Source organism: Nannobrachium achirus (assembly GCF_963921795.1).
Source record: "Nannobrachium achirus genome assembly, chromosome: 4".
Taxonomy (NCBI): Eukaryota; Metazoa; Chordata; class Actinopteri; order Myctophiformes; family Myctophidae; genus Nannobrachium; species Nannobrachium achirus.
Window position 1 is genome coordinate 10,799,441 of NC_137813.1, and position 12,978 is coordinate 10,812,418.

Here is a 12,978-nt window from a genome sequence, read left to right on the forward strand (position 1 = left end):
GAATAACAGGTTCCTTCCACGTCCACCCGGGATAACTTCCCTGTCAGGTGATAAGCAGCGGTCCCCAAAAAAATGTGTTTTTCTCTCTCAACAGTAAAAACCAACATAAAGTTTAAGTGAGAGTATGTGCACATTTCTAAAGTGACAATTTGAGGAATTTGTAATACCTCTAAAATGACAAATTAAATATTGGTCAAATTGCCAAATATTAGAGACAAATATTAGTTAACAGTGGTGTGTAAAGCGAGGGTGCCTGAGCAAATCAGGCATTGTTGCATGGCATTGGTTTGTCTTGTGTGACATCGGACCAGTGCTATGTCAGCCAACAGCACATAAAGTGTTGCACACATCAAGAGAAACTGTTAGGTTATTTAGTTAATGGGACCCAGACATAGAAGGAAAGACTGATAGAGGAAAAGACAGTGACAGAGAAAAGAACAAAGAGAGATTGGAAGATGTTGTGCTGGTCGTTGCCCAAAGATCTCAAAGGACAAGAGCCAGACTCGGATATCTTCCTTGCTTGTGCTGCTGGGCCAGTGGGGGACAACGTGTACATATTTGGAGGGGGTTTTCATTATGGGATGACCACCAATGACAGACTGATTGATGTATATGTCTTCAACACAGTGTCTTTGTGCTGGTTGAAGTTGCCACAAGTCAAATGCTCATCTGACCTCAAACTGGAAGAGGAAAACATCCTTGAGATTCTCCCCTTGTGCTATGGCCACACAGCTGTGCTGATAGAACATATCGTCTATGTATGGGGAGGGGGACTGAATTGTAAGGTGACACTGGGTGGCAAGGGCAAGTGGTTTTGTTACAAGGGGGACTCTCATAATGATCTTTATGCATTTGATGTCAACACCTACAGATGGTTCAAGCCCAGGATCTCTGGGACTGTTCCAGAGGCGAGACAAAACCACTCAGCCTGTGTCTTGGAGAAGATCATGTTTATTCATGGAGGACGATGCAATGACCAGACAAGATACTACGATGACATCTACAAGTTGGACGCCGCCACGATGGTCTGGTCTTTAATTAATACGGGAGGGATTCCCCCACCCGCCTCAGAATTTCATTCTGCCACCATCATTGGGACGAAGATGTTTGTATTCGGGGGCCAAAATGACCAGTGCAACAAAGTCAGAGTGTTTGACACAGAGACCAGCAGTTGGCAGAGCATGCCTTCTACACAGCTTTCAGACGGACGGTGTCGTCATGCAGCCTTTGCCTACAATGGAGATCTATACATATTTGGTGGCTACAACTGTAGACTAACTATAGCAGCTGATTATCAGATCAGCCACTTCAATGATCTGTGGAAATTCAATCCCACAACTTTTTCCTGGAAGAAGGTTGAGCCCATGGGGAAAGGCAGTTATTTAATATGCTTTTGCATGGTGGCAGATCGTATCGTCCTCTTTGGAAGACAACTCACACAGATCCTACACTTGAGTCCCAGTCTCAAGACTCTGTGCAAGCTGGCAGTTATTCAGCACGGCCTGGAGCAGTCAGGACTCCCACATAACATCAGGTGGGAACTGGCAGCAATGACAACAGGAAAAGAAAAAAAAGAAAGAAAAAGAAAAAGAATAGTTGATACTCAGTGTTTATTAAGTTAAAAACCCAAATTTTGACAACGTTTCGGCCATCAGCTGGCCTTCATCAGGTGGTAATCATTAGTCACTGTCTTCCTTATATAGGATAGTGAGTCACTTCACGTGACCATAATAGTTAAATAGTGATTAAAAAATGTGCCTACTCGTGCACCAGCAGAGAGCGCCATGAGGTGCGCTCACCACTGGCATCACCACTGGCATCACTAGGAATGCTGGTCCCTCATTGGCTGTTAATAATGACGTTGCCATGAAATGCTGGTCCCTGATTGGGCTACAGGCTTAAACAAAGAACACCAACGCCGACATACATACCCAGCCGATCGCAGTACTTGCGCGCTCTGCTTGCGCAAGTAACTAGAAAGTTGCAATTCTGGTAAATTGCAAGTGTGTTTGCACTGACATGAGTCGCAAGGAACTTTTGGGGTTTTGGGGTTACAAAAAAGTCCCATTGAACTCAATGGACTTTTTGGATTACAGAAAAGTTAAATGAAAACAGGTTTACTTTAGGTGACAAATGTTTTAAGTAAAACGTTAAATGGCAACAGGTTTACTTTAGATGACATAAAAGTTTACAGAATTTCTTTAACAAGTTTCTCCCCGTGTCCGCTAGGGTAGGTATCCTCACAAAAAAGAAAAAAAAAAAAAAAAAAGAAAGCATGCAGTAATCCTTGTCACTATAGTGCCTCCCCCAGGCCAGCTGTGGTGCCTGATGGAGGGGGAAGACGCCTGATAGAGGGGGAAGGAACTGGTTGGATTAACGTGTTCCTTCCACGTCCACCCGGGATAACTCCCCTCTGTCATGTGATAAGCAGCGGTGTGGTCACTCCTCATGCACTGAAGGAAGCATGAGCTCAGTTTGTTGCTTTCTCCAGGTTGGCGGAGGGAGATTAGCACCCAGGATTACAGTTTAGGCAATTGGCACTGCATGGGTGAAAAATGGGTTACAAAATCGTGGGATAAACATTTAGAAAAAAATAAAAAGAGGATGCAGAAGACGGTGCAGAGGTTTTGTGACCTGTACATGTTATAGAGGTTGGGACTCTCACTCGGGGAAATCTCACTATTCCTACGTCCCATCATTTTGACTAAGGGAGTCGGCAGGTTAGCTACTCACCCGCGTCGGCGGGTTAGCTTTTCACCAGGTTAAAATTCACCCGTGTCGAAAGGATGAACCGTCGAACGGATGCTGTGACGCAATGACGACACGCTCTCCTCTCACACCACATCACCAACTGGCAGCCATGACAACGTTAAACTGAAGAAAAAAAGAAAAAGGAAACGTTAAGCCCACTAAAATAAACATACAAATAAAGAAATAATACACGCACGCACACTCCTTAACACTGTCAGGAAATGCTGCGCACCTCTCGTCTGTTGCAAAACAGACGAGACTCAATACTGAGTTTCGCTATATACTCACCAAAAACAAAGACGGCTTTTGGGAGTTGAAAGCCTACTTTCATTAGTGGGAACACTCTGAGCAACCCACCTCACGTCTAAAATACACATTTTTCTTTTTTTGGCCAGAAAAGAAAATATTTCACAGGAGATTTTAGCTACTCCACAGCTTTTATTTAAATCTGTTCATGTTCATTCTGAACCACCATCCATCCATCCTCCAACCATCTTCAACCGCTTATCCGGAATCGTGTCACTGGGGCAACAGTTCCAACATTAGCCACTTCCCCCTGGGGAATCCGGGGGCGTTCACCTAGTTTAAAATTGGTTAGTTTAAATTTGTATAATCGTTGAGTTTCTATTGGTATAATAATCATTTGGCATGATCCATCTTTTATTCCAACTCGTAGCGCCACTAGCGAGCATAAACTAATTGATTAGCATTATGTGGGGTACAAAAACAAAGGCCATGGCGACAGAATTTCTTGTGGTTTCGGAACCAACCACTGAAACCACCTTTTTATTTCTTCCTCTAAACCGGATCACACAGCTAGTCTTAGAAGAAAATCGCGGCATAACAAACACTTATAACGTGAAAATCACATTTTTAGGGGCAGTCAATAAGAAACATATGATATTTAACCCGCAAAATAATCTAATCACTATTCGTGAATGCCCTAGTGTGTGTGTTTGTGTGTGTGTGTGTGTGTGTGTGTGTGTGTGTGTGTGTGTGTGCGTTCGTGCGCTGTCTGTCTAGGGATTTACAGTATTTACCAAAAAGGTCTGATCCTCTAATATTGGTATTTGGCGAGCCAACCGTCGTCCTCTTCCTCGAAGCAGTGATTTTAGACGAGAAGTGTGGGCTTGTGATAAAATGTCAATCCCTGGTGATTTCTGAGCTCCCCCCCCCCCCCCCCCCCCCCCTCCCACCCCACCTCCCATCCTCGACATTTTGAAGCATGAAAGGGGAAGCGACTCTGAGCCCCCTTCCACTTTGAAGTGAAAAGGTGTCATCTGCGCTCAGTCCCTCTCTCTCGGTGACGTCCCCCCCAGCCGTGGGATGATGCCAGGGAGACAGGGTTGTCATGGTTACCGCCGGTGTGTCCGTCCAACTTCCCCCCCGGGGGAGAGAGCTGTCAAATTTAAAAAAAAAACCTATAGACCGCACTTCCACCGCACTGACTTCCTCCATATGTGCACTCCTCCATGTCAGGTCTGACACTGTGTGTGTGTGTGTGTGTGTGTGTGTGTGTGCGCGTGTGTGCGTGCGTGCGTGCGTGCGTGCGTGCATGTGTTTGGGAGTGGAGTGGAGTGGAGTGGAGTGGACCACTCGCTGAGTAGGCATTAATGTCATGTGACATCTATCTCTTACCCTGCAGGAGCTGATGATCGCTGCATGGCGGAGCAGGTCTTGATGGACAGGAGAACCAGCCTATCATCATCACCGACCGGCCTCACACTGGCTGTTTGACATTGGAGGAGACGTGTGAAGTCCTCCGAAAAAAGAAAGAAGAAATACCGCTGTGTGAAAAATACGTTGTTACAAGTAAAAGTCTCGCATTCAGAATTATTTACCTGTACATTAAGATGGGTTACACAAATCGTGAGATAAAGATGTACAGTAATAAAATAAATGAATTAGAAGTTTGGCTCATAAACGTCTGCGTGACAGTATAGGCCCTTTTCCACTGCAAGGAGGAACCAGAACTTTCCAGAACCTGAAACAAAATTTGTTGGTTCTGGTTTTGTTTCCATAGCGCACGGCCCGGTCTCAGACAATTGGTTCCTGGTCCTGAGGTAGAACTAAACTTGAGTTCTGGGATCCTATGGGTGGGGCCAGCAGCATTTCATATTTACAGCTTTCAATTCTGGACCTTCCCAGTTAGTTCTGGTTATATGGAAACAAAAGCAGAACTTGGTCCCGGAACTTCACAGGTTCTGCAAAGTTCTTGATTCTGGAAAGTTCTGGTTCTAGTTCTCGGTCGGCCCTACGGTGGAAATGGGGCTAAAGACTATTTACTTACCGATACTGAACGAGAGAGACTCTTCTGGTTGTCGCTCCACCCCTCTGTACAGGAAAGTGACATTGTGTTTACAACTCCAATTTACAGTACAGTTCAGGCATTTAGCAGAGGGTGTTATCCAGAACGACTTACAAGTCCAAGATGAGATATAGCAGAGAGAACATGATCTCTGGTCACATTAATACAGTGCTGATAGAGAAAACAATAGTGCATCAAAGAAACTGGGATACTAGTTCAACAACGAACCCAGAGTAGCATCTGTCTAAACAACATGCTATCTAAAAAAAAAAAAAACATCACATACATTTGAAACTATAGGATACCAGGTGAACAATGAACCAAGCATCTGTCTGCATGCTAATAGTCTAATTAACATTCACTGCATCTGTGGTGGATTTGTCAATCACTAGCATCAATCGAAAGCAGGTGCTTCGGACCTACCGTAAGTATCGCTGCTATTAAAGTCACATCTTTGAATACTTTTACTCGTAACAGAGTATTTTTATATTGTGGCATTGCTACTCTTAAGTAAATAATCTGAATACTTCCTCCACCTACTTGAGCTTGGCATATCACATTTTGGTTAAAAAAAATACTTAATATGCTTCTGTTTTACCGTGTACTCAGGGGTGTCACAAGGGGGGGGGGGGGGGGGGGGGAGTGGGACTGAGTTACTAGGGCCCAAGGTGGAGGGGCCTTAATTATGTTATACTTTAGCTATTGAAAAATAGCAGATATACAAGCTCACAGCGCGGCACTCGGTGCCGCGCTGTGAGCTTGTATATCTGCTATTTTAAAGCGAGCTTGTAGATCTGCTATTTTTGAAAAGTCTTGAAAATGTGTGCAAATCTTTGAATATAATTATGTATTTTTTAAGCAAACATCTGTAACTCGAATTTTGCTTCTGGGGGGGTCCCTGGAACTAAATATTTTGAGATGGAGGTACATATCATTTTGGGGGTCCTTGACATGAAAAGGTTTGAGCACCATGCACTGACATAGAAGGATTTGAAATATTCAAAGACGCAGTAAATTCTTGTACCCAGGGCCCAGAATTTGGTGCGACAGCCCTGCGTGTACTATCAGCCAGATGGCCTGGATGTGTAACGCTAGAGAACAAAATGGCACAGAGTTTGTAGACGGTCGCTGAGAGAGAGAGAGAGAAAAAAAATGCATGTGAAATTCAATTAGCCCAAACTTTAGCGTTAGCGTAGCTCATTACAGTGTGAATGGTCCTGATGTGATGGAAGCCCATGCAGCCATCTGGTAGCAAACAAACACCAGGCCCATCCAAGTCACCATCCGGGGTACAACACCTCCGCCAAGCAGGCAGCTTGTCCATAAAGCACTGCGCTGTCACGCCCACCGCTGCTACTGCTAGAAAACAGGACTCCCATGTATGTATTGGGGATGGGACGATAGGCGATATTATCGTTTATCGTGATAAAAAACACTCACGATAATCGTATCGTGGAGATTTAATTTATTATGATATCGTCCTCCGTCATGCACTGGGATTAATTCACCTTTTATTTTCTGAACTGCATATGACCACTTAAACCCTCTATAATTGGTAAAAGGTACTTATAATATACGTACTTGATACAGTCTTTTTTCACTCTAACAAATCTCTTTGCCAAAAAAAATAAAAAATCGACAAGCTCACAACGTGTCACAACGTGATTTCTTTTGTCACAATAATCGTGATATGAAATTTTCATATCGTCCCATCCCTAGTATGTATAGTGTTCCAGAGAGCGGTAAGGATTGTGACATTTATCTTGACAATTAAAGGGATATTCCACTGTTGTGAACACCCCGGATTTCATGGTATTTTTCTTTATTAGATTATTAAAAATAAATATAAAAGTTATCGAAAAAACACGGACAGCTCACGTATTAGGAGGGTAGTATGATGAGTCACCGGAAAAAAAGACTAGTGTTTTTGATGAATCTATCATGGTTAAAATGGAGTTTGATGTTACAATGGGTTTCTATAGGAAGGTCTAATAATATCTAAAGTCTAATGAAATGAATATCAAATCTCTAAATACTGAATCAAGCAAATTAAAAACTGTCCGGGGGTGTTCACAAAAGCCTGAGTAGACTATGAAATGACCAAAAGCTATTTTTGAAAGTGGAATATCCCTTTAAAGCGGCACTATGTAACGTTGTAATGAATAAAATGTAAATGTGTCCAATCTGTGCAGTAAAACAGTACAGAGCAGTGGTTCCCTGCAGATGATTAGCTTTAATGTGCAACATTGTTTTCCCACTCAACAGTAAACAAACTTACACAGGCTAAAGTGTATACAGGCAATCTGCATAATTCTAAAGTTACACATTTTTATTCCAAATTGGCAACATTGTCCAATATTACGTAACAAATAGGCAGTGTGAGGCGTTGTGAACTTGTTGTGAGCTTGTAGTTCGGCTATTTTGACAATACTTGACAAAAAAAGTGCTTGTCAGGGCGGGGGTCCCCAGTTCAAATATACATTTGGCATGGTTGTATTCTGTCTCCCTGCTCCTCTATTGAGTCATGTAGATTGTGTACGCACGCACACACGCATGCACGCACGCACGCACGCACACACACACACACACACACACACACACACACACACACACACACACACAAACGCACACGCACGGCACTCACACACACGTATCATGCTTGTTTGAATCATTTGGGAAATATCTCCGAGGATGTGCATGTGACAGATGTCTTGTGAGTAACAACGATAAAGTGAACCTGTCAGCACAATGAAAGGTTTAAAAACATAAGCAGACGGTCTTCAAATGAATTAATTTATTTCCTGCCAGATTTCATATTTATAGCTTTCAGCTCTTGTTTCACAATGAAGCCAAATGGCTTCTTCCTTCAGACTCTCACCGTCATAGTTGATGTTCCATGATAATCAATCAACATCACAATTCGTCACTGTCAGGCAGAAACCTTGTATCTCCACAAGTTTCACATGTGTATGTCTTTTGGCAAAGTAAAGTCTGTTTCATCATACAAAAGTGTCGCACAAAAGTAGTGAAAATAGCAGATCTACAAGCACACGTTGTGCGCTTGTAGATCGTCTATTTTCACTATTTTAAATCGTTTTTAAAATAACAACAAAATTGGAAGGTTTTGGACATATGAGGTTTCCACCCGACAATGACGAATTATTTCAAACCTTTGCCTCCATTACCATTAATGAACGATTATTATATAATTATAAGTAGGCAATACATTTTCGTTAAAAATAAGTCACTACTTGATCATACCACAGCGTCACACAAAAGCAGTAGCATATCCACTGCGTTGTGAGCTTGTAGATCTGCTACTTTTGATATTTTTGAATTGAATAACGCAGGGAAGTTGTCAGAACCTTCATTAAAACATCTGGGGCAGCGCTCCACACGTCCCACACTCTCCCTTCTCCCTTCTGGCATTGACTGACTGTGAAATGATCTCCTCATTGCAGTTAGAACCGCAGACTCACTCCCAAGACTCACCTCTTTAAGCCTACATCATAGTCGCCTGGGCGGTGGAAGGCTTTACACCACGGTGTAGTCTTTTCGAGTCTTTTTGAGTCATGAAACTACAACGTTACGTCAATCCTCGCGGTGGAGAGCTTTACACCGCAAGTCCCAACACATCTCTCTGTTTTTACTATCAGACAGACAGGCTCTACACCCCGTTCACTGATTGGTCGACCTGGTCGGAGTTTGCGTCTGAACCAGAGGGAGGCGGGGGAGGACTTCACCGTGGGCCCCGTGACTATGATGTCCTGCACTTATTTTCTGACTTGAGGTGGAAAGCTCTCCACCGGTGGATAGCTCTCCACCGTACACTCTGATACGGGCTTTAGACTCCACCTTTGCCTGTAACACTTGCCCTAACACTTGCCTGCTTGCAGGCTTATGTAAAGGCTAAAATGTTTAGATAGCACGCTATGTAGACAGTCATTTGTAGACCTGGCGTCCTATATTGTGTATAGTTTCAATTAACAGATTATATATGTTTTGGTTATTTACTGTTAGACTGATGATAGGCTCCTAGATTACTAGTTCTATGCATTTGATAGTCTCGCGTGGCCAGACTCCGACAATTTGCAAATGCTCCCGTAATACAGTCTGGGAGACGGAAGTTATAATCATGAGTAGTAAGTGACGCACTCGCTCCCTTGGTTCAGTCGCAAAAACAAGTCCTACTACTATCTTCTTTGAATATTTTTGGGGCGTTATTTCATCTCTCTCTGGGGTTGTTGGTGTTACTTTCCATGATGTTTTCAAATGTTCTCTTAAACTATACACGCATAACAAGAATATGCCGCTCGAATGACTCTGTCAGTGCTAGTGTGCTTCTGTTATGTTTCCAATGGGACTACAGTTCCGTGCAGAAGTATTTCTACATTGCAGTATTGAACTTTTTACTTCATGTAACATAATATCTGAGACAGGCATTTAAATTGGGGTTTTATTTCTAAAAAATGTAGACTCATTCCGCTTTGTGATGGAGTGAGTGAGCGAGTGTAGGCCTATAAAATGGATACAGAAGGAGCTTAATAACAGTAAAACTCTAATGCCCATTCTCCTGAGAATGTAATGGTGCTGCGTTTGTGCACGTGTGGCACTATTTTAAGCTTCCATTAATGGCTGTGTCTGTTACAGCAGAATCATTTGATATTATGTCGGCAATATTTATTGAGGTCCAGAAAATACTCTTGAGAGAATTGTCGTAGTAGTCACCCGTTGTAACGAGATCTGCTCTCTTGTGCGAAAAGGAATCCTTGCTACATACTACAGCTAATGAAATTCCACCCATTTTACCTTTCTCAGGTCATACAGTGTAAACAGAGAATAGCAATGCTGTTACGGGAGAAACCACTTATCTCATTAGAAATTTTTGTGTTTTAATAACGCCATAATTGTTCTAATAACTACAGCGTCACACAAAAGCATCAAACGCAGCAGATCCGCAGTCTCGCCGCAAACATCTGACTGACTCACGACACACTATGATTTAGACCGTTACAGGCTCATAACGTGTTTTTACAAAGCCAACGAGCAGTAACTACGTTTTTGGACACACTGACTTATTTGTGTATCCTAAAAGGTAAAATTAGCCTTTGTGATTTTAGGGGAAGACAATTACCTCAAGAACAGATAATACAATTAGTGTATAAGATATCATTTATATGCTGACCAATTGAAACACATTTAAACCCTTCTAGCATTGATTGATTGATTGATTGATTGATTGATTGATTGATTGATTGAAGACTTTATTAGAAGTTTGCATAGGAAAGGTTTCATGACAGTACATTTCACTGGCACAGGGTCAACTAAAAGGATACACACACAAAAAAGCCTATGGCTTGTTTCAATTGAGGTCCTTTTTTAACGCATATAACATTGAATGACAGACAGATAGAACACAGTACTATGCAGAAGATATCATAAAAAAACAAATGTAAAACACAATTCAAATAGAGAGGTCAGGGGGAGGTAAGGATAGGCTTTGTTTTCTTTCACCAGCTTCTAAATAATATCAGTTAAATTATCTGCGTAGCACGCGCTTTGACTTTGTGGGGCGATGTCGATTTTTGTTTAATTCGACAGAACACATAAAAGGTTGATATATGAACATATAAGGTTTACTGCCAGACAGTGACAAATATACTGTGTATTAAAAATATAATATGAATCCAAATCCACAGGATATTTATTTGGCTACGTCCTGCAGTTGCCTTTCAGAGTCTGTGATTGATTGTAAGTTGATTACGGAGCTTGGGGGGAATGGAGCCAGTCCATTTTTAATACACTATCCTGAGCTGACCTGCGGTCGACGTTGAAGGAGATCTGCTAAAGCCCACAGAGAGGCAATAACGCTGTAATCCTGTTTGGAGTTCAGCCTTTAGATCACATTATTTAATAGTGTGTCAAATCGTCTTACAAATATCACACGCGCTACTGTGACGGCCTCGATGAATTGCAGACAGATTACATTTTCTACAAAATACAATATCAAATGAGATGATATACTATTGTTTCATTTAACCACTTCCAACAATACAGCCGTATGTTGGGAAAAGCCTTTGGAAAAATAGCAGAAGTTTTCTTTTTTGCATGGCCACTAGGTGAATATGGTCTATGGCCTCGCCACCTCACTCAATAGCAAACAATGCACGCCCACAACCAATATTCCACACCTGGCGGAGACCTGTGCTCGGAAGAGCACTGCTTCTATAGTTTCACACTTTTTTCACTTGGACACAGGAAGAACACCTTCTCTGGGATTACTGTCTGAAGAGCTCAACCATTTTTTATTTCTTTTTTGGTCTCTGCACGGAATACAGCCTATTCTTTGTCAAGAGCGGACTGTGGAGAAAGCTCAAGTCGATATGTCAGCAGTGTTATCATGTACACTGGATGGTGTGTCTGTGAAGTCTGTCGGATTACCCAGGAACCCTAGCCACCCTGTAGGATTACCCAAAACCCTGTAGTCACTCTGTAGGATTACCTAAGACCCCAGCTACCCCTGCCATGGACTGGTTCAGCTGCTGTCTACTGTCTACTGTCTAAGCCAGACAGCAGCAGCAGCAGCAGCCTTGGGGCTGTTGGTAGCAGACATGCCCGAAGGCCTGGAACAACAGGCTGTGGCACATGCTTTTAACTGCAGGCAACCAAGGCCAACGAACACTGCTGGAAAGTAACTAAGTAGGCTACATGTACTCAAGTTCTGTATGGACTTGTAACAGAGTATTGCCGCATTACAGTATTGATTCTACTTAAACAAAACATTTGAGTACTTTTTCCACCACTGCCAATGAACAGAACACACTAATGGTCTGTTGCCTCTGCCTGTTACACACACTTTTATTCATAATTCTACACACACACACACACACTCTCTCACACACACACACGCATGCATGCACATAGAGAGAGAGAGATGAGAGAGAGAGGAGAGAGAGAGAGAGAGAGAGAGAGAGAGAGAGAGAGAGAGAGAGATGGCAAAGGCAAGGGAGAGTGCGATGCCTGCTTCCACCGACACAATGGCTGGTTCAGGGAACTTCTCCAAGTAACAGTGGCCAATAAAATGCTGTGCCATGAGTCAGAGATACATGGCGAACATCCCAGGACAAATGCATCATTGGAAGGAATGGAACGGGGAGTTGTTATGGTGGTGGGTATCCCGCGGGCACGCCTCCATGTGGGCTGGGTGACAACAGCTCTTCGGTGTTGCCACAGCAACGGCGCTAATAATGTCCATTCCACCACGAGCATTGGCAGCCATGGCCCGGGGAAGGCACTGGGAATCCAATGTTGGGTCTGGGGACGAATGCCAAAACTTTTTGCCCCAAAACATATCTCGAATATTACACGAGATCACTCAAAACAAGGATTTATAATACAGAAATGCCTTCTGAAGTCAGAGTTGCTTGAAGTCCAGTGTGAAGTTTCTTTTTTTCTTCTTCTATTTTGATGGATCTGTAAATCATTGGATTTATGTTATGTTCCTTTGATCCGGCTTGGATCAGTGGAACTAACATAATATATTTTAAGTTCCTAGTAATCGGTACCAAAATGAAAATGATTTTGAAGAAAAGAAAATACCATGACTTTTTTACATGAATGTTATATTGGCATTAGAATATGTGTATTTTGCCAATAATTTGCGGGCCCACTCACACAATTTACAATTTAGCAGACACTCTTATCCAGAGTGACTTACAAAAAGCAAGTATGTACATCATGTATGGTACATAAAATGCAGAAAGACAGTGTAGTCGGCAGACCTCGGTGAACTAGGATCACTGGCAAACCAGGAACCTAGCATCAGTCTAAACCAGTGGTTCTCAAACTTTGAAATTTGAAGGTCTCCCCTTAACTTTGACAGCGTACAAATGGAACCAAATGGAACCGTTAGGGTACAT